The sequence below is a fragment of the Colossoma macropomum genome, unplaced genomic scaffold (assembly GCF_904425465.1).
Source record: "Colossoma macropomum unplaced genomic scaffold, Colossoma_macropomum, whole genome shotgun sequence".
In the NCBI taxonomy this organism is placed as follows: domain Eukaryota; kingdom Metazoa; phylum Chordata; class Actinopteri; order Characiformes; family Serrasalmidae; genus Colossoma; species Colossoma macropomum.
Window position 1 is genome coordinate 18,043,564 of NW_023494790.1, and position 24,119 is coordinate 18,067,682.

Genomic DNA, 24,119 nt, shown 5'->3' on the forward strand with positions numbered 1-24,119 from the left:
AGACAACAGTGTTGTGCAACTGTTTCTGGTAATTATCAAAGCAAGGGAGCGAAACGATATGATGGCATCACTGACGGGGGCAAAGCTCCAATCACAGGTTACTGTAGGAGAAATGACGGGACACCTGGGGAAAATGTTGCAGGCTACTGAAATAAAAAAAAACAAAAACATCTGTGGAAAGAGTGGAACATCAGAGTTGCCAGAGACTCAAGCATGAGTGAGGTCCTGACGGAGGGAAAAAAAAGGCGTATAACTATGTTGGAAGGGGCGACTGAGGAGGGTTGAGGGGGGCAATATTAAAATTCATGACTCTCTTTGAAAGCATTTGTATAAGAAAAAGATTAAGATGGGGTGGGGAGGGGTGGGAAGGGGTTGGGGGGCTGCTAGAGGAAGCATTATCAGTCTTCCTCCTGCTCCATGCTGCCTGCTCTCTCCACTGAGACTGAAGGGATAAGAGGATAACTGGGCCCTGGCCGAGCTGAATGGAGGAGGCTTGTGGAGTCCAGGTCACCCCAGCTGCTCTCCCACTCATATCCAATCCCCCCTCAAACTCTGTTCTCCATGCCCACGAGAAAGCCCCCATCACTCACTGCCTGCCAGCTTAGAGCTAATGAAATACCCACTCAAAGCTTTACAGTCCTCCAAATAAGTGGTATTAAAACTCAGCAAATCATAAGACCTGGACTAGGAGCTAGGCACTCTGTGCTTATGCATGTAGCGACAGACATGCTAAAGCTGTGCACTTTTTTGTGTTGGGGTCATTCTGTTTTGGATTGCATTCACAAATCCTATTTTGCATAGACTTCAGATTGGATTGTTGATGTAAATCAATATACACACATACATACATACATATATACATACACACACAGACATATATATATACATACACACACAGACATATATATATACATACACACACAGACATATATATATATATAAATAATAATAACAATTTAAAACTACAAAAACAATTAAAAATAACATGCAGGCAAAACAACTGATGCAAATTTTTTCAATCACATTACATTTAAATGTTGGACATGAATGGACTGAGATCATTAAATATTTGGTATATTTAAAATTTTAAAAAGTCCTATAAAGAACAACAACAAGGATCAAAATCCTCACTGTGCTTAATGTTTATAATACTATCTTAGATTGTAAGAATGAATTAACACATTATTATCATCTTTCCAAAACAATAGGCACATAAGCAGTTTTCTTAGCCTCTAGTATTAAACATCATTCTAGTATAGAGCTGTTAGTGAATTCTCCACAGGCTGGCTGAGGAGAATGGTGTGGCTCCATTCAGTCTGCATGTATTCCCCGAGCAAACAGAATCAGCTCCATCTTAACAGGCTCAGCATTGCATTTGGCATTGTCTAAGGGAAGATAAGAGAAACGATTCAATCAGGGACAAAATTCTCACCTGCCCATTCCAATCCGCCCATATTCATATGCATACCAAACCTCCACAGCATCTACTTCCTGCTCATCCAGATCTAATTTCCACTTTTTATAAATACATTCATGGAGAGAATGAACTGACGACTATGAGGGTGAGTGGGCGAGATCAAGAGAGAGAGAGAGAGAGGTGCGACAGTGTGACTATGACCACTAGGTGACCGCTGCATGACCTTGCCACCACTCCTCAGATCTGAAGAGGAGAGCAGGTAACCTTACCTGGGCTCTTAATCCTGCACTTTAATTTGGGCTGAAACTCGACCTGCTTGCCTGATCCTGGGCCCTAATTGGAGGGTAACTCCACCTGACTTTTTGATCCTGTATTCTAATTGGAGGGTAACCCTAGCTGGTCAGTTAATCTGGAGTTTTGATGCAACCTAAGTGCCACAAATTGTGCCAAGTGTCACAAAAATATCCATCAGTACTACATTTTGCCCGTATTCAATGTCAGCCTATTCAGAGCCACAGATTTTAGCACAGAGTCTCTCACACTCGTACATGCCCCTGCCTGCATTCTCTCCTCCACTCATTGTATTGCCAAATCTTGTAATGCCACTTACTTTGAAAAAGCGAGGAATGGTCAGGAATGAAAGGGAGTCGACGGGGATCGACCTGCACTCAGGTGCTTTTTGTGTTAGAATGGGTTACAACCCCGTTCCAGCCTTGAGTTACTCCGAAAATACACTTAAATGATAACGCACCATCAGCAAAAAAGAAAAAAAAAAACATTTTCAGACAGACAGCAGAAGGATTCAAACAACATCTCATGCATCTAACATCAGTAACACCACATGCAAGGTAAGCATATTCAGGAAGGATGTTTTTCAAAGATGGGAAAAAAGGCCTAGTAATATGTTTTGAATTGGCCAATTTAATTTAAAGAAGAGCTACTCTTCTTTAAATCTTTGCCTCAATTTTTCCTGTTGGATCAGACAATGTTATAGGGCTTTTGTATGTATTTTACCTCACTGGTTCATGGGTAAGAGGAAGTTTATGCTATAGGGCTGTTAAGTGCTAGACAGCCTGCTGTTAGCATACAAGAGACAATATAGAGTGACAGTGTTAAATAAAATCAAACACGCAGCATGAGGTCAGAGCAAAAAATATCCCCATGAACTCATACCATTATTATACTATATGTAATATAGTATTGTTAATAATAATAATAATAATAATAATAATAATAATAACGTCAAATTATTGTTATTATTATAATTATTATAATTATTATTATTATTATTATTATTATTAATGCTTTTTAATGCATAGTTCAGTACAAGTGTAGAACTCATGGGGTTCTATTTGAATGATGCAGTCCATTATTAAACTCATTAATATTAATAATTATTTCCAAAATGTATTATATCATCAATTCAATCATTTTACTTGGTTAGACTCAAAAAATGCTGTATAATAATAATAATAATAATAATAATAATAAGTCAAATTACCCCAACTACTACAAACAGCGTAACAGTCAAAAAGCCTAATTTCTGTTTACCAGGTAAAAATGAAAGGCTGTTTTTTCTTAATAAGGTATTAGATTAAAAAAACCAATTCAATATATCGGAGGCATTGATATACAGATTTTTACAATTAAGAGGATTAAACTAAAGTTTTCAGTGATTAAAAATGGCAGTGAATTTGATTTAATAATTTAATGTTATTAGTGTAATTTTAATTAGAGGCCAATCTAAGATAAATCCACTGGGTACAAACAAGCATCCAAAAAAAACAAACATCTGGCTAGTATGTCGCCCCACAGCTGTTTCTCAGAGGCTATGAGAGGTGACTATGACTCTCGTCTACACCGATGATGCACACAACCATCCAGCATTTCAGCCCAAACCCATCTATCATCAGTACGGGTCTTTGTTATACCAATCATATCCTTTTGAGTGGAGACCGTATTTCCATCTAATTCAGTCTACACAAATTTACATGTAAACATGCACATATTGAATCCTGAAATATGTGGAGGACACAGCCTTTTCCCCCAGTACATGCTCAATAATAGATTCAATCTGTGAACTTAATTTCAAGGTGGAAAAAATGACTAGGTAAACGAGGACGCAGCCGTTCGCACCGTCTCCTCTTTTCCGCCAGTGTGTGTGTCTGTGTGTGTCTGCCTGCAGCCGAGCACCTCTCAAAAGAGGTTACAAATGAGACTCAGCCCCCAGAGAGTATTCAATTTGCTCCTTATTTTCTCAGTCAAATGTGTCTCTTTATCAAAGTGAATAGTCCGACCCTGCACAGATAAACAATAATCTCATTCAGTGGTTAATGTTTTCCCCCTGCTCTGCACTAAGCACAGCCCTGCCTTATCTCCAGCCTGGGAGGCTAAGGGTCTCCGCTTAGATTAGCCAAAGCCATCAGACAGATAAGGACAATAAATCCAAATTGCATATGAAAAATATTAAAGCATTATGCTGTATTAATCTGGTCATTGCATTATTTATCCTAATCATCAAGGTCTTGTGTCTCTGTGCAGCTAAAAAAAGAGAGCAAGCCTTGTGTTGAAAAATTACACCCACCATATACCCTCAAAAGCTGAGGAGGAGGGAGGGACAAATCCCTTCATTGAGTAACATCACTGAAAATTCCACTCCTGAATTAAAGGAATATTTCACCAAAAAAATTTAAATTAAAGCAGTTTTAACCCTTACCCAAATGAAGCTAAACAGTCAAAACACGTTTAGTATCTGAAGCTACTTCAGTTTTTCGCTGGATCTATGAGGCTAATACAGTAGAAATGTACATCACTTAAAAGACTTACATCACTTGTTAAGTACATTAGCTCCACCCAGTGCAAGGCAAACTTCATGTATTTGGGATAAGGAGAAACTAGGCAAAATATTCATTTAAGGTATCTTGTTAAGGAAAAATTAAAGAAAGAAAAGAGGAAAAAACCACACACCCTAGGTTCTACAATCACTTTGGAAGCTCCATGCTGGGGAAAAAATGTATTATTGCTTATAACTGTGAAAAAAATGTAATACTCGATTAAATCTATTAAAATACGCATTACATTTAATTTGAATTATTGCTGTACAAGCCTGAACTGGGGAAATCATTAAACCTAAACTCATGTAAATACAGCAGAGAACTGGTGTAAATACGGTAGAGGATAACAACCACTGAATTGATGTAAATGTGACAGAGGTCGACTAGAATACTAAAACGTTGTAAATACAGTAGAGGATGCCTAGAACACCGAACTAGGCATCCTCTGCCATATTTACATAGAACACTGAACTAGTATAATTATGGTAGAGGATGACTAGAACACTGAACTATAAATACAGTAAATACAGCAGAGGACAAGTAAATAAATAGAACTTATGCAAGCACAGCAGGGGACGACTAGAACACTGATGGTTCCCTGCATGACCCCTAGACGAGTCTGGAGGTTGTCTGTGTCTGACCTTTAGGCCCACAGTGCTGGCTCTCAGCAGGGGAGGGGCAGACAGGGCTGTCATGTCATCTCTGTCTGCCACACTGGCTGCATGTCTACCCATAATCTGTGCTAATCTCTCCCACGTTCACCTCATCTGTACAATGAAACCCAAGCGATCCCTTGGAACAATGGGAGAGCAGCGCATTTGCTAAATTACTCAGTTAAAATCATATGGTGCCGCTTAGAGGCGCTTATTCTAATCAGTTGTGTTATCACTTGATGTTATTGGCGATTAAATCTTTAAGGCCATGCGTGGCCATGTGGAACTGACTGGCTGGGCATGGATGTGGGTATGTATTTCTTTGTTTATTGTACTGAATATTTTTCAATTGTTTAATTTAGACTTCTGGAGCATCACTTTGTGCCTCGTTTACTCCTCAGTACAGTACTGTATGGGCTTGCCTGCAACAGACTGTGCTTACAAAAGATGATATGCTTTTGTCCAAATGCCTTTCACTCTACATTTAACCCACCTCTCTGTCTCAGACAATTGCAAACAAACTACCTTCAAACCATCTTCCAGGGCATCTCAAAGTGCATTTATTTCACAGTAAGTTTTATACATGCAGTCACACTGTTAAAAAACACTATATGAGTTAAAGTAGACATCGTTGGAGAGAAAAACGCTCCAAAAAAGGTGAACATGACCCTCCAAAATACAACAAAGTATGAATGTATTTTTAAACATTTCTTCTACATCATACACATAGGCTATTTACAGTCATTTAGATAAGATAACTTGCGTCATAGGTAAGGGATGCTTTTTTTTTCTTTCAATATATATACAGAGGAAGTTAAAACTGTCTGAAAGAGAACTACACATGTAATAAACAGGTCTTCAAAAAGAACTTCAATATAAAAAGAAACTACATCTATTACTTTTCAATACTGAGCAGAGATTTGAGTGAAATTTGTCAATATGCCTTTTGTCAGCCACCTTCACTGTTTATCTGTTTCCCACTCAATTCCACAGGACGGTTTTTCATAGAGGGGGAAAGAAAAGTGGTCTATATCTGCGGAACTGCGACAAAAAATGTCCTTCACATCAGACAAAAGTGCATGCATATGCGCCCAAGTCTCTTATCCTACAGGTTATTGCATGCCTTGAAAACATTGAGGGGGAGTGTACACAGAGAGAGAAGCCTTGATACATCTACCTATAACCTCATCACTCCCTCACACTGTATTCTCTTGCTCTTTCCCAATCTTGATCGCCCTCCCCCGGGTGTAATTACCTGCCTTATTTTTTCTGCCATAATTCTTCCCCCTCCCCATGGACAGTGATGCATAAAAAGATGCTAAAATGACAGAATAATGGCACTCACAGCGCATCAGACCAGAGGGGCACTGATGTGATGCACCATCCTGTGTGACAGGGACCATCTGATATGCGTCTTTCCTGAGGGAGTGGAGATGAGGTGGCAGAGTGCAGATGGTCCAAAGACGGCACTTCAGTCTTGGCCTTTAGCTCCAGTCACTCAGTGCCTGTGTAACAGTTAGAACACAGCAGCACAGAAGCAAACTGACAGCTATGGACCATTCTCCTCTTCTGAAACACAGACAGTCTGGCTTCTTGTAGCCCTTCATTCCACTTTATTTGTATTGGGTGTCAGGGGAGTTTCTAGACTGTCAGTTGTATTGTATATGCACAGAGTCATAGGGGCACAGCCCAACTTCTTTGGGCAGAGGAATTTGCATAAAAAACAGAAAGCTGCATCTCTTTTTGCTGCATCTCATTCTCCCCTCCCTCACATATGCACATGAAATAATCTATTTGAAATAAAAACTGCATCGTCAGTTCATGCTAGCTCGATAACACAGACTAGCAAACTGAGCAGTTGCAGACTGAAAACCACACAATGACAAAAAAAATAAACAAAATATCTCACAGTGTATTAAATTCAAGTAAACTGCACAAAACAGTTGCTAACTTAAAGGAAAATTCCATAGGTTTTTCAAAATTTCTGTACATATCAGTCACTGAGATGTAATCAAAGTCATTAAGAGCGGTTTAATGTGAGATGGTGCATTGTAGAGAATCTTACTCTAAATGACTTATTTTACATATTAAGCATTTAACTATGCAGAAATTTAGAGAAATTATGTAATTCCCCTTTAACTAATGCCATTGATTTAGCAGTCTAATATCATTTTTGTGGGCTACATGTAAGGCTACAGGTGGCAGTCTTCCATTACTATGGCTGCTCCATGACTGCCTTCCTATTAAATACTTGTGTATGTTCATGTCCACCTACTGCTAGCTCTGCTTTGAGAACAGTTGCAGTACAGCCTGATTTCATGGAAACTGAAAACATTCAAAGGAAAGATGACAGGGCACTATGGGAAATATAGTGTCTGTAGTGAATTAGCATGGTTTAAGTAGCTTAAAATGAATAGGTTAAAAACAGCAAACACTATGGCTTATGTATTGACTGTTGCCCTGTGATTATAGTGGGGTGTGACAGCATTTTACTGGGGAATGTTGGGTCTGGTGACAACCCTGTTGGGTGTTGTGAACATCAGAGCTCTTTAACGTATCCATGCTCTGCCCGCAAATACATTCTTTCACAGCAACTGTTGCTAGCTTGAACAAACTTTACAGGACATTAGCAAAAATCCTAGAGTAAATTTGGTACATACTGTTGTTTTCAGTTAAAAATGCTGTACTACCAAGTGTACACTATCTATGTTGTAGCAAACTGAAACAACAAATTCAGACAACAAATTTGCCACCATGCTTACATTAGCTCGATTACTTGAAATGCAGCGGACACATTCTACCAGTGTGACATTTCACACACATGCAAAATAAATATGACTTTAATTTAATAATACACTGGGTGTTTTGTCCGAAGAAAAAAAAATGTATGCTACAATTTCTGTTAAACTGAATGAGGTTTTTGTCAACATTCTGTAAAGCGTAACTAACCTAACCCAAATTTTACAAAAGAATGCATTTGTGGGCAGAATGTGGTCAATATTGATACAGCTATGACCTATACCTGAATTCTACACAACTCTACACAATTCCACACCAGTCATATCGCCAAACACACTATACGCTGCATTTCAGCTGCAGTTCAACCAACATGAACACCTAACGTCAGCTCAGAAATTGAGCCCAAGTCTTAATGAACATAGCACAGAAGCAAAGAAAGGATCGCAGGTGTCTAGTTCAAGCAAAAAGGTAAGTTTAAAAGACTGAGCTCCTAGTGTAATATTTCAAGGTCTACTACAAGTGCCTATATTTTACTGTTGAAGTTTTTGTGTATGTTGAATAAACAGCAGTCACTTTGGGTGACAGCACAACATTAATTAAAAATGAAATAAAAACAGAGATATTCTCTGGCCCAGGGGTATGTTGAGATTTGTTGATGGCTCTTTTAGTGGTTGAGTTTGACACCCCTGATCTACTGTATTTACACCAGTTCAGTGTTATAAGGAGTACTATAGTCCGGACTACATGAGACACAATACAGGGCAGCTAGTCAGAACAAAGGTCATTTACATCTATCAGTCCTAAAGGCACAGTAACAGGAACAGCGTGCTTAATTCTATAAGATAAAGAGAGGTTGGAAAATGGTCATATAAAAATGAACTATTACTGTTAATGGTACATAAAACACACAAATGTCTTAGTGGAAAACATAAAATATGACAAAAATGTAGGATACATGTCCTTTAATGTTCTAAGTAGTTTGTGTCAACTAAATTAATATTGGCAAAATAAATCTTTTCACATAGTACTTATTTATGAACATTCTGAATATGAATTGAACATGAATTGAATATTTTGTGTATTAGTAGTATTATTAGCTCAAAATACTTTATTAATATCAGGTGAGTACATTTTATTTACCCTCTCAGTGATCCTCTATATGCAGTATGTTACGTAGCCTTGTGCCACCCTGAGTGCAGGGAGTGTGTGCAGTATCCCTGATCCCCGGTTGAGTAGAGGCTGTGCTCACACTGGCAGCCTCTGATTAATCATCACTCATTATTCACACTCAATACACTAAAATTACGCCAGGGGAAACACTATTTCTGCCCCCGGCAGGGTGCCCCATCCAGCCCCCCTCCAGCCAATCACGTACCAGGGTCCGGCCCCCTCGAACTGCATGCTCGGAAGGTGCTCCTAATCTGCAAAGAAAACAATGGAGACTAATTACACGTTTATGTCTTCAATCTTGTCTCTGAGTGTAAATATACGACGAGGAGGTACTGAAAGAAGGAGGGGTGCTCAACAGTCCAAAGTCAAAAGCACTCCAAAGGACACCGAATACAACACAACACAGGCACTGATCCTTTTTTTTGCCCAGTATGCTATCCAATATTAGTTGTTTCCAATTTCCACCCACTCTCACCTATGGTGTGCTAGCTACTAACCTAGGACACTAGGGCTAGCATCAGCCTGATTGACAGGAAAGAGGAACTAAGCCCTTCCTTCCAACGCAGAGCAGCAGGGACATTTGGGTATATGGGATTCAAACTTGATCAAATGCAAACCTCTCAGCCAGTTACACTGCTTGGGGGCCCATACACTGATCCTTGAAAGCACTCCTAAAACTTATTTAGATATTTCCCCCCCAAAGTCAAATTCACTTTGGTATAGCAGAGCATATTCAAGCAGTGGGATTACTCACTGAGTTATAAATATATGGTCCAGTCTGCAAGTAATTGAACTGTGATAACTTTTGTTGCTTTGGCTTTTCTGCACACTAGATCTGAAATTAAACAGGGATTATGAAGTTAAAGTGCAGAACGTCACTTTTAATTTAAGGATAATTACATCTATAATAGGGCAATCCCTTTTATTCATTGCAGTCCATTTTATACATCCTTGCCCCTCCACATTTTAGGCTACCATAACTATATTGAGAAATAAGCATAATCTTAAAAAAAGGTCATTAGTACTTGGCGGTAAATCGCTCGAAGTCAATGACTGCCTGAAGTCTGGAAAAAGGTCTCAAAAATGGTCACAAATCCCATCACTCTCCTCATTCTTCTGCCCTTCTGTTCTTCTTTTTCCTCCTGCATTCTAATCATTAAGTCACATCAGTCAATAGCTTTATTATCTGGTAGCCTGGGAGCCTCTATCTTGCTATCGTCCTGTAGAGTAATTGCATTGTGACAGGGGATGATGGGCCCTGAAGAGCCTTTCATTTGCAGGTTAGCGTTTATCAGTCAGAGCCATCACGCAGGGCTGTCACTCCGCCATCGGCTTGCTTGGTCTGCCTACCTCATGTCCTTCATGTAACTTTGTGCTGCAGCAATTTGCCATTTTAGCCTCTTTATGCCAACGTTTAGGTCAGTGATCAGGGGTTGTGAAAAGGTGATCTTCCTTATATCTGAAAACAGAGAAATGATGGACACTGGTTGTTTCCAGCATTTTTTCTCCAAACAATTTTGTTCATTTTAACCCATTTTCTCTCAACACACTCAAAGCTAATGGCTTACGAGCATAAAGCAAACTACATGCTTTCATATTAAAAGACTTGTTGAGTTTTAATGCACTCAGAGGAAAACCTTGAATGGTCAAACCAGCCACACATTCATGTTTCTATCAGACTGACAGGCACAATGCTTCACACTGGCAGAAAGTGACCTGTTATGTGTTCTATTCAATGATAAGATGCCAGTCTATGACCCTAAAGCAGGGGTGGGGGGTAGGTGGTGGGCTGGAGAGCATGTTGAAAGCCTGGTGCTAAGGCAGTTAGCCTTTAAAGTAAAACAATTCACTAAATCTCTTATTTTAATTCACAACTAAACAATTAAATAACTAAATTTAGTATGAGAAAGAAAAACGCCTAAACGATCTACAGTGATAATATTTCATATGTTTATATTACAGTGTCCATTTAAATGAGTGCGATTTCATTTCATTTTTATACATTTATTCGCTATAAAATTTGGATTTTCTGTTGTTCTATTAAGCATTATTGTTCCATAAACTCACTTTTTATCCATATAATTTCATCAATTTGAGAAAAAAAAAAAAAAATCATTAGAATTGTGCCCAAGCAAGGTCAGAAACCCTATGGACCATGATATATGGATATTAATAGTTTATTAAAAGCCCAGCACAGTCCCAATAAAAACAGACTGTTAACAGACAGTATGTATGTCTAGTTTCTTATGTGTTCAAGATCAATCTGAAGCCCTGTGACATGAGCTGACATCCCTCTATCTCCAACAAGGGTTTGGATGGAGGATAATGCGCAGTCACACACGAAACAAAGAAAAAGTGAGGGTGATTAAAGTGTAAGTCAATAACTTTGATTTTGTGCATTTTTGTGAGTGTAGTGCACTTGCCTTTTGCTAGTAGTTGATCCCGTTGGCTTTGAATAGAAATGATTGATTTACAGACCTCCACCTTTGTGTGTCTATTTCTTCTGTGAATCCTTTCAACATCCTACACTTCCCTTTGTATTTGTGCCCTTTAACTGTGCCAGGGTTCAAAAGAATTAACCTTGATTGGGATAATTGAGCTCAGGCCAGAGTGGACTGATTATGTTTTATAAACCTATTCTCTTCCTCTCAGCACCCCCCACCCTCCATCACCCACCCTGCCCACCCTCAGCCTTTCTCTCCATCTCTTCCCCACTGACAATTTGACCCCCTCCCTCCTCTTCTTCCGCTGTCATCAACGTTCCTGAGATTTCAGCTCTCCCTTTTCTTTTCTTTGGGTACAGCTGGAACAATTCAGTGCCAACAGCAGGGATTGCTGAAGGGGACATTTTGAACGAGACGTCATTATTGTGGACTGAGCCTGTGTGCTTTAAGGACATTTAGGACAAAGGCCAGGTGACCGGTATCTCTTTGATTCAACTGTGTCAACAGCATTGTGTAATAACAATACAGTACAATATTACAGCTGGCACAAAAAATGGAGAGAGCCCTTCGTTCACATCCATTCGAAAATGCTGTATTACCTCAGGTGCTCAGCTGACCGTCAGCTGATAGCATTAATCAATAGCCAATGCAGTCCACTTACCAGCAGGAGGGAAGAGAGTGAGCTCTCCCAGCCCTATTAACTTCATGCCCCACTCTGTCGGGCGGATGGGGCACAAACAGAGATTGCCTCATGAGGAAGGTTTTAGGGCAGGGCACGTGTGTGTGTGTGTGCGGTTTGTGTACCCATCAGCGGCTGAGCCATGCTGAAAGGGAGAGGAGGCAAGCAGTCAATATCATAAGCGGCTTACAAGCAGGCGTCCACTGCCGCTCACAACAGATAGAGACTGTCTTGTATAGCAGGCCTCTCTGTCAGCTCAAGATTAGCTGCAGCGAGAGGGATTTCATCACCTTTATTCAGAGCGGAAAAAGGAAGGGAAGATTGCCACTCTGGAAATGTGCATGCACAAGCTACTGTAACTTCTGAGGAGGAAAAAAAAAAAACTCCTAGCTTTTCAACGCTCTGCCCCTATCCTTCCTCCACAGAAGCCTATGATTGCTCCACACTCCAGCGGACTCAGGGGGTAAAGCCGACGGCACAATAACCTCCAGCAGATACATTAAAGGCCCTCTAACTCTGCACAGGTGACTGGCGGATGAGTCTCCGATAGCAGAGCGAGGAAACAGGTGAAGACCACTTTACTGCACATACGTGATTACAGCACTGCCTGCCTACCGCAGGCACTCTTACAAAGCTTTGAGAGGCCTGTATTGATTCTGATTATAGATGACCTTGTGGAAGAGCAATGCACACTACATATTCTTCCACACAACATATTCAAATCAAGGACAACAAAAAAGAGTGGAGGGTCAGCTATAAAAAAAATAATGAGAATAAATAGTGCCAAAATGTAAATTTTGTGTTGGGAGGGGAATGTAGAGTAAAAGTAAGCTAAGCCTTTTTTAAAACTTCATCCAGTCTGCTTGGCAAAGCACATCCTTCGAATAGCGGCAGGCTAAAATCATTTCAGCTTCGATAAGCTAACCATCCCCCACAAACTCTCTCTCTCACACACACACACAAGCACAGAGCACACACCCTCTCAGGGGGGCCGAGGGGATCGTTCACATCAGCTTGGGTTAAGGTTTTTAAAGCAGCGTGGTGTGACTATGGGGGGCCTGGAGCTTTCTATGCTAAAGACATGCAGGGCCTCCCCCCCCAGCACAGCTCCACTGCAGGGCTAACAGCCACCATATGCCTGGCTATGGCTGTCAGCTGCTGGCCAGGCAGGCCCCGTCTCACCCTCTCTTCAGGAGTCAAAAACTGGACTCTAATCTGAGCTGAGTGCTCCAGCCCTGCAGGTTAGAGTCTCGCACAACATCTTTGACCACTCATTTTAACAGTGCTAATCTTCTTAAAAGGTCAAATGGGGAATCATTTTATAACGTGTTATTGGATCACACGGTGCACATTCTCTCTGGTCGCCAGAAGGAAAAGAGCTAAAAAAACAAAAAAAGGCCCACTGTTGCAGTTGTACTCACCTCTTCAGACAGCGCAGTAAACACATTTTCTTGGTCCTCTCTGATCTGACCTCATCCTGATATTCTGAGCACTGCTGATGACTTCTTTTCTGATCTAAAGCTCTCCATTTGTTTGATAAAGTCTGGGCCATTGTTGACAGCGAAAGCAAAGTTCAGCATATTAAAATGGGATCCGTTCTGCGAGTAAAACTCATCATCATGTCCATTCTCTTCCATTCTCTCCGTCTCTTCCATTCTCTTCCTTCTCTTCCAGGTTAATTGCCTGTTAACCCTCCACTTACCATAATTACTGGCCCCAATTACCATTTGACAACAGTGCAGGACAATTGGGAGAGAACGTCTTTTACCTTTATTCTCTACCTTTGACAACTTCTGTCTGCCGAACGTAGCCACACAACTTGTACATGGAGAGCTCCAGCCGTTTAGTTTCTTGTTAAAATCATTCATCAAAGTGGCATGCTGAAAAAAGACAGTTCCCAGCTGAACATTCTGTACCAGCAAGTGGTAAACAGTCGTCCCTTTACATCATGAGCTATTCTATCTAATTTGAAAAAAGAAAAAGGAAAAAAAAAACACCTTACCCTCATGTCAAGGCTGCATTTGAGCTTCTTGCATTCTTGTCAATCACAGAATAGCGGTCCACTTCATCTCTTCGAAAGATGTGTCTGACAACTTGCAGGCTTGCTGTGCTGTACAATACACTCCAGGTTGCTTTTCAGTTAACACAATAAAAACAATCACGAGTGGTTAGCGCATGTAGACTACATGATGAAGAAAACAATTTGTCATCGACTTACAGTCACGTAGTTGTGTATGACAGAGAATCGATAGGCAGTACTTAACAAAAAGTCCACTTAAACCTGTTAAACCTCCTCTATTCCCATGTGCGCTGTTTGCACTACCTGACTCTTTCATTCACATTGTTGGTAATTAAGCATGCACTTTTCCATGATGCTATGTCCTTGATGTCCATCAATGCTCGTATAATGAAGCAAAACTCAAAGCAGTGATAGAGTAACTCTACAGTGAGGAAAATATGGCATGTGAGGCACAGGAGACAGAGAAAAAGAGGAAAAAAGGACAGAAAAAGACAGAAAAGAATGTAAATGTTAAATTGGTGAATTGTCCTGTGGCTTAGAAGCTCCAGAATACAGACAGAGCTGAAGATAAAAATGAACTGAAGGGGGGCATGGGGGCTGTGTATTTGGTTTGACATTAAACAGAACTTACGGAGAACATTGGGTTGTAATTGAAAACAAAACTGCGTTTTTGAATATTTCATCCGCAGAAATGATTTAGTGAAAGTGCTCAAATGGCTCCCAGGGACCCTTGAGCACTTTACTTTCTCCTGCCTTATCTTTGCGGCTATTCCCCGTAGACCTTCACCGCTGCTGTCAGGACCAACACTCTGAATTTTCCACCTCCCTTATTCCTAATTACTACAGACAAATTCAGCACGCAAACCAACTAAGAGAGCCTTAAACAGTTAAAGATTGATTGCGACTCTTGATTGAGATTCTTCTCATCCAAACCCAGTCTGTCTAGGAGCGCAGTCTCAATTTGATCCAGAGACAAGTGATTTTACTTCTCTGTGTTAATGACCTCCTCCTGAAATTATGTAGGCTTACAGATAAAACACATGTACTGTGTCTGTAATACGTAAAAGCATCTAAAGGTTGAACCTGATGTCACTGGATAATAATCTATGAGATGTGATATGTCAGTCAGAACAGGTTATTCTTCCATGAACACAGACTTGACAAAACATAACCTAAAGTTCAGTTTATTTTTCATTGTATCAATGCTTTACCTAGTCGTTCCTTCATTTATGTAGAAAAGCCCACTGAGTCCATGGTGTCATTTCTAATCAGGCCCTGTAAAAATGAACAAATAAGTAAGTAAGTAAGTAAGTAAGTAAATAAATAAATAAATAAAAATAAAAGTACAGCAAAAGGTTTATCATAGAACAATGCCATAGAAGAACCACCCCTGGTTCCCCTAAAGAATCTTTAAACAAGTATCGGTTTTCAAATTTAACCCTTTTGTGCAGCAATAAAATGCACTTTCTGGCTGTTCTAGAGGTCCTTTTTTGCTCAGTCACACAGATAGAATATATTTTGATACAAATGTACATGATTTTGAAAAAAATCTTCATTGGTGAGCAAGTCAACATTTATTAAAGTGCTTTTATTATGGCAGCTGTACATGATTTTTGACGTGAAGAAAGCTACAGTTGTGCGGTCTGTTTTATCTTTCATGACAACGGGTTCTCTCACCCCTCTCCTTTCACCCCAATTGCTCGCTAGCAGCTCGACAGACACAGCCAGCGGTGTCCTAGTTAATCTGATAAGAGTTTCAGGGCAAAAAACATTCTATATGACTGTATAAATGAAAACAGCCAAGACTATTTCCATTCCACAGTCAGAATGGCTGCCAGGGTGTCTGCAGAAAGAGGCTATAGAACTTCCACGTAATGTAAAGGTTACCAATTAAAGGTTGTTCTTAGAGCTGTACATTCAAGCCAATAACCATTCAATAAGTTATTTTAAAAACTATATACTAAGAAATACTACTGTGGCATAGCTTTACAATCTTAAGTGCGGCATATGCAGTGACCTGAAGACGTTGATTCATTTATTTATTGAATACCAAAGTGAAAAAAAGCAACTATTATTAGTCTGAGTGAGCTTTATGATTACGTTTAGACTGTTTTTTTCTAGCATTATGGCCAACATGTTCTTCACATATCAATACTCTCCCCATTTTTGTTGAATTCTATTTTTATACATCTTTTGAACATGATGGCTGTCCTTGATATTGTGTGAGCATTTCATATTGAATGGACCAATAAAAAGGCTCCAAAATCACTTAGACTAAAACCTCTTTATATTAACTTGCATTAAAGATGGATCCATGTTTCTTTGGACAGCAACAATATCCAAAGGATATGCGCATTGAAACTGTGTATAGTAGAGGTGACCAAGCTTATCTGCAAAGGGCCAGTGTAGCTGCAGGTTTTCATACCAACAAAGCAGAAGAGAACACGTGATCAATTGTTTGACTGAGACCAACTGAATAAAACAAGTAGTCAGGTGTTTTCATGCTTGATTGGAGTGAAAATCTGCAGCCACACCGGCCATTTGCAGATATGATTTGACACCCCTAGTGAATAGGCTACAGCAAAAAGCACACAGCAAAGGCATTTCTGAAACCACATAGCAAAAAACATTTCTGAATTCACTAAACTCTTATGAGGTCTCACTGAGCCATAATGTGTTCACCTCAGGTCAGGTTTAATGGTGACCTCTGTCTGAGATCAGGGGAGAATAGAACAGCTCTTCACGTTATATCTCAGCCTGATATTCTCTTCCATTTTCTCCCAGACACATTTGGTTTCGGATCCATGGCCCAAACAGAAGAATTTCCAGTTACCCTACACAAGGTTAATGGAGTTGCATCTATCTGCACTTGTAACCACAGGGCATAAACATGACCCGGCTATTACAAACTGTTCATCGAGTTGACTGCCTCCACTGTGCAGGCTTTACCTATTCTGATCTCTATGAAGCGAGTGGCATTCACCCTTTGGCCTTCTATGACATTCAACTGCTTTGAATTCAACGGCGTCTTTATCCATATGCATTTTATACTGGTGGCAATGAAATGCTGCAGCTCTCTGTCAAATGCATTACAGCGCTCTCCTTTTGCCCTCACTGCTGAATGTTTCTGATTTTCAAAACCTCTACTAAAAAGTCACATTGCTAAAATGTTTCTTTCATTTGTGTGGCTGCTCTATGTGGGTTAATTTTCCCATCTCCAAATACCTTCTCTCCTTCAGCAGTGAATTTTGTTGAAAATGATGTGAAGGTTTTTCCAGTATAAAGGGTTGTGTCAGAGAGGAGAGGAAAAAAAAAGCTTCAAGCTGAAGAATGACCATACACATGTCTGCGTACACACACTCAGACACACAATATCTGCAATCAACATCCAGCAGCTCTGCATTCCTTCCCTCCCGGTTCGAACGCAATTGCTCATGCAGGGGTGAATATGAAAAACAAACAAACGCTCAAATCACTTCCAGCAGTAAATTACCTGTGTCCCGATTGCATCTGACCCTTAACCCAACCTGTCAGCAGCCAATTACAAACCCTCTCAGTGCTATGGGCACTCCCCTGAGATTGGCCAGTCAAAGACAAGTCTCTGAATTCACCAAGTGTAAGAGTATTGCTTGAGCATTTTAGTCACTGCTGGCCCCGTCTTGCATCTTGCGATCAAGGGAATCGTTCAGATTGAGGCTATTTCGGTATTTGTGCATGTGCTGACGACAGGTGAATTTTCATAAGGCCTTTGTGTTGGCGCATTCAGTCGTGTGGCAATAGTGGTATCTAACATCTCTCACTTCATACAACGGTTATCAGTAAAACAAAACAATTAACCTCCTCAACATCTTTATTCCAACCCCCCCCCCAGCTCTGCCGGTGCTAAAGTGCTGCATTAATCATCTTAAGTCTCTGGTCAATATGCAGCCGCAGAGGAAAGCGGCTCAGCACTCTGCTTATTTAACGGCTCACTGCTTTCGCACCTCTGTGGATTAGAGAAGAACGACCTGCATTTACGCATTTATTCACTCCACAGAGACCTGCTCATCCTCCGCTCTCCACTATCAGAGAGAGAGAGAGACAGGGAGAGAGAGAGAGAGAGAGAGAGTGTGTGAGTGAGTGAGTGAGTGAGTGACCTCGCAGGTCTTCCATCTCCAGCAGAAAACACTGTTCTCCTGCTTCAATGCACATGTGCATGTTTGTATATACTTCACTGATACTGCCTGAGAAGTTAGTGGAATGAAACCACACAGTATATTAAAGTGCTCTGTTATGAAATTGCCATAAAACTGATAAGATGAACAGACTACAGGGAGCTACCCAAAGACATAATAGCAGCTTGATGGACAGCACGGCTCTTAAAACTTAAGAGGCACTTAACAGCAATAACTGAGTAATGTCTTGACACTGTGTCTTTTTGATGAGCTGCAACTGGCACATCACTTTAACAATGTAAGTAACTTTTCACATGACAGCTCCATTGTTTTATCGAATGGCAATTTATCACTTTTTTGTACACTTTGCAGCAATTTGCAGTGATTACGCCAATTTAGAAGATGCCTTGATTTGATCGCCGCACACCCAGTGGAGTTATAAGATGGGCACGTTACATTTTAAACAAGCTCCAACAATCATGACTCAAACACTATGGGCTGAATTCTCCATAAAGGCTGAGTTTTATCTTGAACTAAATTGACCCCTTCATGCTTCTCACACAAATGAGTCCTTTCATAATAAAGGCTTCGATGTTGGACAAGCTTCACAGTGTGTTGGCAAAAAAATCACATTAAACAGAATAAATTTAGGTTGGTGTCCAGATATGTAACCTTGAGTTCCCAGTTTAAATGCTATGCTACTAAACTGGACTATGTTGTAGCTAATCAAAGTTATGCAGTTTGGAAATGACAATATATTTGCCATCATGCTTTAATTTGCCATCATGCATTGGCTTGAGTACACAGCAAAGAAATATAGCTAATAGTGTGTCAACAATAAATAAATTTCATTTGAAATAAAAAATGTTCTCCAGTGGCAAACCATGACAAGTAGTGCTAGGCCTTCCCATAAATGGGAATGGGATTGCACTATACGTTAGTGGTACATGGGATTGTACTAGTATGTTAGTGCTACATGGGATTGTACTAGTTTGCAGTGCTAAACTAACAGCAATTCACATGAGCATTTTTGTCCATCTTTTATCAAACACAATATCTGAAGCTTGTAAAAGCCATTTCTTATTTGAAGTGTTTAACAGAGATAGTAACATCTATTTTTTTCGTATCTAGCAGTTTTACAGTGACTTTTAGCATAGGCCCTGGCACACAGCCGCCACTGATGTTTTCCATTTCTAACAACTGGCTTAAACCTCTATAGACTACCACTTCTATTCACTGTCAGTGATGTATTTAGGACTTCCAGAAGGCCTAGAGTGATTTTTTTCCTTCACAAAATTGGTTCCACTCACTGGAAATCAAACCAGAATTGGTTGATTCCACTGTTACCTCCTAATTACATTAGTAGTTAATGTGATGTGTTAGGCCTATAGTTCAGCTCCTGAAGTCTTAACAAATAGGAGAGCTAGCTTGGCTGTATCTACACCATAGTGGGGGGAAAAAAAAACAAACAAAAAAAAATATATAAAACTTTTGACTTAAAAATAAAGTAAGATTAGTACTACAATACTTGCAGTTTAAATAAAATAAGCATTGTAACTTTATTAAATAAAAATGAACTAAATTACAGACGTAATTTTTTAAATTTACAGAAATCATCAGGCCTTAAGAGAAGGCTTAGTACTCTAGGCCTGATGTACTATAAATACCCATATTTTTTTAAACTGGTGCTCATTACGTTGAATGAGGATTTTCACCAGTATTCCTTAGGGTTTGTCTAACCTAGCAACAGTTGCTACAAAAGGATGCATTTGTGGGTGGAGCATGGATGAATTGGATTCCATATTGAAAAGCATTCTTTGTCCAGGTCCAGATTTAATCTGTGTTTGGAAAACAAGCCCTATTTCACATGAGAGGTGAATGTATACACTGGCAAACTGACACATCAAGGCTAGCACTGGGTCAGTGGGAGGTTATAGCGTGTGACGGTAAAGGGGTGCCCACTTGCAGCAGGTAAGAATGAGGGTCACCTGCTGAGCTTGTGTACTGACCCTCAGGGTCCAGCGCAATTCCAGCCAGGAGAATGGAACGCCTGAGGCAGTGATGGCTGCAGAAGATAGAGGGTGATGAGGGCATGCTGGGCATAGCAGAGCGCTCCAGCCTGAATGGAGGGGTCAGTTACTGGGACCACTTCTCCTAAAAGAGCCGCCCTAGAGAGAGGCATGAATGGTGAGCAGCAGGAGAAAACGCAACGCAAAGCGGCCGAGGCACAATCACCACCAGGCAATGACATAAGGCTCTGTCAAAGGCCATTTCAGCTGACGCCGTCCCCAGTGTTCACAATTCTTCAAGCTTTCACGTTCCATGCCGAAAAGGAAATGGAATGGCCCATCTTTATTTCGTTCATAGCAGGTCACAATTTCAAGACAGTTTTAACTGTTTTATTTTATTTTTTGTTATTTTTCCTTTCTATAGTTCAGAGCGCCTTGAAAGAGCATAGCCTCAATCAGAAACGTTAAACGGTCTGATGAATAATGAACAATATTGGTGATCCTCAAATTAAAACCCCATTACACGCATGTAATATTCAGATGCTTTAATCCAGGCTTTTAGCAAGCGGCTGGAAAGCTCTGTATGTTTGGAGGGTGCCCCAGAGCAAGAGCAATCTCTGCAAAGGAAAAGAGAAAGACAGAGAGAGAACAACTGCTTTAAAACTGTCCCAAGTCTCCAAATGCATCGGACGTCAATTTGGAGCGCACAGTGTTAAACTGCCTGTAGTAATGAGAGGCGACTCTGCTTTTTGTCCTCATACATCAGAGCTCTTTCATAATCTGGGTCATCTTGGCAGCAGGCATCTCTGAGGACAATGAAATAGTGTAACCTAACGTATGCTCATTTACGAGAACGACCTGTATTAACTGCAGACACATTGCAATAAGGCCTGATGACTGAGTTCTCCCTGTAATGAGAAGCTTTGCACTGCTGGTGGGGAGAGCTGGGGGAGCTTTGCTAAATCCTGTCCCATTACAATATGAAATTAATCACAAAAAAACAGGAGCAATTATATCAATATGCTCTTTTTGTCATTAGAGAGGCCACACCTGCCACACAAGCCTGCTCAGGGTGACCTGGGTAATGGCGCACGGAAATGGACCAGTCCTCCATCACCGAAATTACACTAAGGCTGACTCTCATAATGGGCAGCAACAATACAAGCCTAATCTCTTAATCCACAATATTGATTGAGAACACCTTTCAGTTATGATTGCATTATAATGGACAGACTGGTGGTAAGCTGCTACGAGAGGGCTCAGGAGTCAAAACACAGTGGAGCGGCCGCATCGTGCGTCTGATCCCACCTATTCCACTGAGCTCCCACCACCAATCACTAACGATTAGAGAATTATCGAAATCCTGCCTCCTACCCACACTGTATCAGTGTTCTGAGCCCTACCCTACTTTGATAGATCTGTTAGCCAAAATCTCCAGCTAGAACTAGACACACCTTCCACTCCAATTAGGAGCCGCATTCGACCATCAGAGCTTCAGCCATAATCCTATAAAACCATATCACAGAGCCAGGCCTTAGATAACCCTGCTGAAGGTGTTCTTTTGCCGCCGGGGGTGGGGGACGGGGCTCCAGTAAAACGGGCTGGAGGCATTTGTGACAAAGTGAATGGATTAAAACTGAGAGAACGAGAAGTACAGCTGCACATGTGGACATATGCGGATGTGCAGTTGAATATAATTAGAGCAGCCTAGGTCAAATTACACATAGTGAAAATAAGTTAACATATCCTGTACAGTGGAAAAAAGTAAAAGGAGTTGTAAGACACAACTTTTGCACATCATATTTTGTTTTTCCCCCAATATGTTAAATAATACACACTATGTTAAAATGTGCAGAAATGTGTTCCCTGTGGAGGATGTGTAAAATTATTTTCACTTAGAAAGTCAACAAAACATGTAATTTGACCAGGGGTGCCCAAACTTTGCAATCACTTGTATCACTGAGTCAGCGAATGAAAAAAAAGAGCATATACAACTGCTCTCAAGTGTATCAATGCAGAAAAATGCAGCACAAAAAGAACATGTGAAAAAGAAAAGAGAAGTAAGCTGTGCAATAGCGTCCAGCATGAGCACAGAGCTGTCAAAGGCCATACTGCAAGTGAACAAAAGGCTGATAGAAAACTGATTGAGACACAGCTTAAGTAATAGCTCCTTTCTTCTCTTGTTGTTAGCAGAGAGGCAGCAGAAGAAGTAAATGATCACAGCAGGTCTCAGAAGTGGACTGTGACTACTCACCTATGCATTAGCTCCTTTCTCCTGTGCTGTAGTCATTCCTGCAGCAGTGAAACTTGCACTAAAAGAGAATGAGACGTGGTCACGTATACACACAGATCACAATCGCATACAGTCCTTCTAGCATGATCACCTTTCACCCTCGCCTTTGTATCCTGCAATATGAATGGTACAAAAGCTAAGGTTGTCTCGTTCGTTTCACTCATTGCTCTTGCTGTAAAGCAACAGGCAGACATCCAGAACCTTCCAGACTTCATCTCCAAGCTTGAATTAGACCCTTTGAGTTTAGCATATTTATACAACATAACAGAGACCTGAACTTTTAGATTCATGAAAGACACTTAAAAGAATAACTCAAGCAAAGTGTGGAGACTGCTGCCACCCACTGGCCTATTGCAGATCAGTAAGCGTGCACACTCTGTGTAGAAGTTGCCCAGTGTGTAAAAGAATTGCATTAACACACTGTTTTACTATTTTCATTTGTAGAATCCATTTATCCCCATTTTAACAGTGAAGAATTCTTTGGAAAGAACGGTATGTTAAATGCTCCTCCTCCGTTATACTATAGTTAGATGATTACATGAAAGTTCTATTAGTAAAAAAACACCACTTCACTGATATATATATATATATATATAGGGGAGTAATTACCATACTGTGGAAAGTCAGAGACACCCTTTCATTTATGTAGCCTAATGTCTAGTCAAAATAACCATGAATTAACAGAAAATGATGCAGAAGCCTCAACAAATGGATATAATATAATTTATTTCAGTATTTAGTGTGTCCAAACTTTACCTTACAGCTTTCGATCTTTTTGGGAGACTTGTTATCAGTTTATCGAAGAAACTTGCAGGGGGATTTTTCAATGCTTCTTGTAAACACCAAGTTTGGTCTCAGAGCAAAAGCGGGGCTTGATTTTCTCTTATTTCTCAGTTTCGTTTTGTTTGAAAATTATGGTTTTGGTGGTCTTGCTAGTTTTGTTTCACTTATTTTCCTTTGACTTTAATTCTTCCTTTTGCATGTGGACTGTCTTAAATCTCCTGAAAAAAATAATAATTTGTACATAACGGCCATTCAGAGTCTCTGACTTTTGCCCAATATTGTAGCTGGGAGGTATTTCACCTCCCAAATTGGCAAACACAGCTTTAGGTGAGAGAGGAAAAAAAAAGTGACACTTCAGGCACATAAAGGGATCAAAAAATGTCCTATTGCACTGTAAATACTGGTAGAAGATAGAGCTACAACTATGTGGTAAAAGTAGTTATACTTTAATATATTTATTACACTATAACATGTACACTATAAAGGAAAGGAAGTTATAAAAAGACATGTAACTATACACAAAATTAACTGAAACAAAATTGCCTATAACACTAGTGTACATTTGCATAGTTAATTCAATACTTCTTTTCTGCTACGCTAAACTTATTTAGGCATCGATGAGCTTAAAAGCAGTTCAGGCTTAACAAAAGTATACTCTTTTCTCTAACTTTTTCCACTTGAGCTAGAAACAGCAGCTCACCTCCTGTCTCTTCTCACAGATCTTGTCTTTTTCTCTCTCATCTGAGCCAGCACACTCCCAGTGACACCCATGTCCTGCTGTTACCTCTCTCTACCCCCCCTTAAATAAGATAAATAGCCTTGTCTCAATGCTCAACTGTCGTCGTCTAAATTCATACGGCTCACAGAAGATAGGCCGCATTGTGCTTTACAATGACTGCCCAAAGGAGCACACATTGAGTCCAG